Genomic DNA, 6,027 nt, shown 5'->3' with positions numbered 1-6,027 from the left:
TTCTGTGATACAAATTTCCCGTTTTCTATGATAATCTACTCTGGAAAATATATTAATATTTCCAAAAAGTCGATAATCTACTTCCACAAAAAAGTCGATAATCTACTTTCTAAAGTAGATAATCTACTTTTCAGAAAGTAGATAACCAACTTTCCCGGAAAGTAGATATTTCCCATTTTCTATGATACAAATTTCCCGTTTTCTATGATAAGTAGATAACCAACTTTCCCAGAAAGTAGAAATATTTCCCATTTTCTGTGATACAAATTCCCGTTTCTATGATAATCTACTCCAGAAAATATGTTAATATTTCCCCAAAAGGGATAATTTACCTAACGAAACGTCGATAATCTACTTTCCCGAAAAGTAGATAACCAACTTTCCCGGAAAGTAGATATTTCCATTTTCTATGATACAAATTTCCTGTTTCTATGATAAGTAGATAACCAACTTTCCCAGAAAGTAGAAATATTTCCCATTTTCTGTGATACAAATTTCCCGTTTCTATGATAATCTACTTCAGAAAAATTAGGTAATATTTCCCCAAACGTCGATAACTACTTCCCCAAAAAGTCGATAATTGCGAACTTTTGAGAATAAGAAAGTTAATAAAGTCATTTTCTCTTAAGTTCGAACCTACGACAATTAAAACGATCGTAAATTCGTATTCTCAAAAGATCGTAAGTATCTACTTTGTGACGTAGATTTTCTACTTTCGGTTAAGTATAAAAATTGGCTCTTTTCATTTTGCCTTGGAACCCTTTGTTTTCAACGTTTTATTAGGATTATTATAAACAAATAAGTATTTTTTCATTTATACGACACATTGTTACTATACAAATATTTGTTATGATTTCGGGATACTAGGTTACTGCTAGTTGCTGCCCTGGTACTCACAACTCCCAGGTAATACAGGGGTCCTGCTAAAGGCGACTCCAACCTGACTGGCGCGTAAAGGGCTTCAGTGTACCTGGTCGACGTGTTTCGCCGCCTATTTCCTATAGGGGCTGCCAGCCTCGGCACCCAGCCCTGCATCACTGTCCCTACAGTGCTGCAGACAGCCTTTAGTCATCAATATCCCTTACTAGCTGTCCACAACTAGCTACTTATAACCCCTAGAAGCATCATGTAGATCTTAGGAGAATCACTCAGCCTCTCCACATCCCCAAATTGCCACAAACATCACTTATCCCTTGAAGCTACACTGCCTTGTAATTAATTTTATTAATATGCAACATTTAAAAACAAAACAAAATACAATTGCAAAGCTTCCAGAGAAAAATTCATTGTTACAAATGTTGAGAACACGTAATAAACAACTAACTGATAATTGTACCCTTAAACTGGCATCGCTTATTTTGCTGTGCCAGCATAAAACATTGTATTACACAAATGAAAATTAAACTACAGCACAAAATATCAACCAACAATGCTTAACTTATCTTGACTTCAATTTTATTCCACCTATAACGAACTATTTTACTCTTGCTGGCAATTACAAGTGATGCTGTTTAAGCAATTCTACTGAAATTTCAGTTCTTATTAAATAATTACAACTCTTGTTGTAACATTATGTCACAAGTTCTTGCATTTTGCTTTTGAGTGAGCTGAAGTAACATAGGTATTCCATTGATGGATGCAGTGAGCGTCACCACTAGTAGCTCCACGTCAATGGTGAACAAACCACAAAGTAATGACATCATCAACAGTCTGCCTGTTGGGAGACAAAGCCCTTACTTTACACCACACAGTCAGTCCTTCCTCACCCCCTACACCTCACAGGGAGTCTCCTCACTCCTACACCTCAGTGCAGTCCTTCCTCACTCCTACACCTAGCGAGTCCTTCCTCACCTCCACACCTCACAGTAGTCCTTCCCTCACTCCTACACCTCACTGCGTCCTTCCTCACTCCTACACGTCACAGTGAGTCCTTCCTCACCCCTACACCTCGTGGGAGTCCTTCCTCACTCCTACACTCAGTGAGTCCTTCCACTCACCCTACACCTCACAGTAGTCCTTCCTCACCCCTACACCTCAGTGAGTCCTTCCCCTACTTCCCATCAACGTGACTCTCACACTCCTCCACATCACAGGTCCTCACTCCTACACCTCAGTGAGTCCTTCCCACACCTGCAGTCCTTTCTCACTCCTACACCTCACAGTGAGTCCTTTCCCTCACTCCTACACCTCAGTGCGTCCTTTCCCTCACTCCTACACGTCACAGTGAGTCTTCCCTCACCCCCTACACCTCACAGGGAGTCCTTCCCACACTCCTACACCTCAGTGAGTCCTCACTCCTACACCTCAGTGAGTCCTTCACTCACTCCTACACCTCACATGAGTCCTTCCTCACCCTACACCTCCTCAGTGAGTCCTTCCCTACTTCCTAAGACAACGTGACTTTCACACTCCTACACATCACAAGTGAGTCCTTCCTCACTCCTACACAAACACTAAAAGTCCTTCCTCACTCCTAAACAACACCGCATATTCTTCCTCACTCCTACACAACACTGCATGTCCTTCCCTCACCCTAAACAACACCGCATATCCTCTCACTCCTACACAACTACAAGTCTTTCCTCACTCCTACACAACACTAAAAGTCCTTCCTCACACATCCACAACACTACAAGTCCTTCCCTCACTCCTACACAACACTACAAGTCCTCCCCACTCCACACCACACCATAAGTCCTTCCCCTTCCCATACAACATCGCAAATCCTTCCCTCACCCTACACACAATACTACAAGTCCTTCCCTCACTCCTACACAACACTGAAAGTCCTTCTCTCACTTCTACACAACACTACAAGTCCTTCCTCACTTCTACCAACACTACAAGTCCTTCCCTCACTCCTACACCACACCACAAGTCCTTTCCTCACTATACACCACACTGCCAAGTCCTTCCTCACTCCTACACAACACTGCAAGTCCTTCCCTCACTCCATACATCCCTAAGTCCTTCCTCACTCCTACACAACCCTGTAATTTCTCACTCCACACAACCCTGCAAGTCCTTCCTCACCTTAACAACCCTGCAAGTCCTCACTCCACACAACCCATATGTCCTTCTTCACTCCTACACCTGCAGTCCTTCCTCACTCCTACACAACCCTGCAAGTCCTTCCTCACTCCTACACAACCCTGCAAGCTCCTCACTCCTACACAACCCTGTATCCTTAACTCCTAACCAACCCTGCAAGTCCTTCCCTCACTCCTACACAACCAGAGCAAGTCCTTCCCTCCTCCCTACAACACTACAAGTCCTTCCCTCACTCCTACACAACACTACAAGTCCTTCCTCACTCTACACAATACTACAAGTCCTTCCCTCACTCCTACACAATACTACAAGTCCTTCCCTCACTCCTACCAATGCTAAGTCCTTCCCTCACTCCTACACACAACACTGCAAGTCCTTCCCTCACTCCTACACAATACTACAAGTCCTTCCCTCACTCCTACACAAAACTTCAAGTCCTTCCCTCACTCCTACACAATACCAAGTCCTTCCCTCCTCCTCTACAATACTAAATCCTTCCTCACTCATACACAATATTACAAGTCCTTTCCGCACCCCAACACAAAACACAAAGTCCTTCCCTCAGTCCTACACAAAACTACAAGTCCTTCCCTCACTGATACACAACACTACAAGTCGTCTCTCCTCCTACACCACACTAAAGTCCTTCCATCACTCCTACACAACCCTGCAAGTCCTTCCCTCACTCCCACACAACCCTGCAAGTCCTTCCTCACTCCTACACAACCCTGGATGTCCTTCCTTAACTCCTAACCAACCCTGCAAGTCCTTCTTTCCTCCTACACAACAGTGCAAGTCCTTCCCTCACTCCTACACAACAAGGCAAGTCCTTCCCTCACTCCTACACAACCTACAAGTCCTTCCCTCACTCTACACCTTACAAGTCCTTCCTCACTCCTACACAATACTACAAGTCCTTCCCTCACTCCCTACAATGCTACAAGTCCTTCCCTCACTCCCTACAATACCTAAGTCCTTCCTCACTCCTACACAATACTACAAGTCCTTCCTTACTCCTACACCACTGCAAGTCCTTCCCTCACTCCTACACAATACCTAAGTCCTTCCCTCACTCCTACACAATACTGCAAGTCCTTCCCTCCTCCTCTACAATACTAAATCCTTCCCTCACTCCTACACAATATTACAGTCCTTTCCCTCCCCAACACAAAACTGCAAGTCCTTCCCTCAGTCTACAAAATACAGTCCTTCCCTCACTTATCTACACTACAAGTCGTCTCTCACTCTACACCACTAAAGTCCTTCCATCACTCCTACACAACCCTGCAAGTCTTCCCTCACTCCCACACAACCCTGCAAGTCCTTCCCTCACTCCTCACAAACCCTGGATGTCCTTCCTTCACTCTAACCAACCCTCCAAGTCCTTCTTTCCTTCCTACACAACAGTCAAGTCCTTCTCACTCCACACAACCCTGCAAGTCCTTCCCTCACTCCCTACACAACAGGGTAAGTCCTTCCCTCACTCCTACACAACCGTGCAAGTCCTTCCCTCACTCTACTCAACCCTGGATGTCCTTCCTTAACTCCTAACCAACCCTGCAAGTGCCTCTTTCACTCCTACACAACAGTGCAAGTCCTTCCTCCACCCCTACACAACATGAGTCCTTCCCTCACTCTACACAACATTGCAAGTCCTCCCTCCTCCACCACACCCTGCAAGTCCTTCCCTCACTCCTACACAACATTGCAAGTCCTTCCTCACTCTACAACGTTGCAAGTTCTTCCCTCACTCCTCACAACCCTGCAAGTCCTTCCCTCACTCCTACACAAACCAGGTCCCCCTCCTCCTACACAACATTACCAAGTCCTTCCCTCACTCCTCACACAACACACCAAGTCCTTCCCTCACTCCCTACACAACATTGCCAGTCCTTCCCTCCCTCTCTCAACCCTGCAAGTCCTTCCCTCACCCCTACACAACCCTGCAAGTCCTTCCCTCACTCCTACACAACCTGCAAGTCCTTCCCTCCTCCTACTCAACCCTGCAAGTCCTTCCCTCACTCCCTACACAACAAACAAGTCCTTCCCTCACTCCTACACAACCTGAGTCCTTCCCTCACTCCTACACAACCCTGCAAGTCCTTCCCTCACTCTACACAACATTCCAAGTCCTTCCCTCCTCCTACACAACATTTAAGTTCTTCCCTCACTCCTACTCAACCCTGCAAGTCCTTCCCTCACTCCTAACAACATTCCCAGTCCTTCCCTCACTCTTACACAACCCTGCAAGTCCTTCCTTCACTCCTACACAACATGCAAGTCCTTCCCTCAGTCCTACACAACCCTGCAAGTCCTTCCTCCTCTACACAACCCTGCAGTCCTTCCCTCCTCCTCAACCCTACCAAGTCCTTCCCTCCTCCCTACACAACAAAACCAGTCCTTCCTCACTCCTACACAACATTACAGTCCTTCCCTCACTCCTACACAACCCTGCAAGTCCTTCCCTCACTCCTACACAACCCTGCAAGTCCTTCCTCACTCCCTGAAAACCCTGCAAGTCCTTCCCTCACTCCTACCAACCCTGCAAGTCCTTCCTTCACTCCTACACAACCCTGAGTCCAGCCCTACTCCCCTCTCAACCCTGGATGTCCTTCCTAACTCCTACACAACCTACCAAGTCCTTCCCTCACTCCTACACACAACCTACCAAGTCCTTCCCTCACTCCTAATCAACCCTGGATGTCCTTCCTAACTCTAACCAACCCTGCAAGTCCTTCCTCACTCCTACACAACAGGGAAGTCCTTCCCTCAGTCCTACAACCCTGATCCTTCCTCACTCCCTACTCAACCCTGGATGTCCTTCCTTACTCTAACAACCCTGCAAGTCCTTCTTTCACTCCTAGAACAACAGGGCAGTCCTTCCCTCATTCCTACACAACATTACAAGTCCTTCCCTCACTCCTACACAACAGGGCAAGTCCTTCCCTCAGTCCCTACACAACCTGCAAGTCCTTC

This window comes from Homarus americanus, unplaced genomic scaffold, assembly GCF_018991925.1.
Source record: "Homarus americanus isolate GMGI-L3 unplaced genomic scaffold, GMGI_Hamer_2.0 scaffold59495, whole genome shotgun sequence".
NCBI classification, from domain to species: Eukaryota; Metazoa; Arthropoda; class Malacostraca; order Decapoda; family Nephropidae; genus Homarus; species Homarus americanus.
This window is presented reverse-complemented; position numbering follows the sequence as displayed.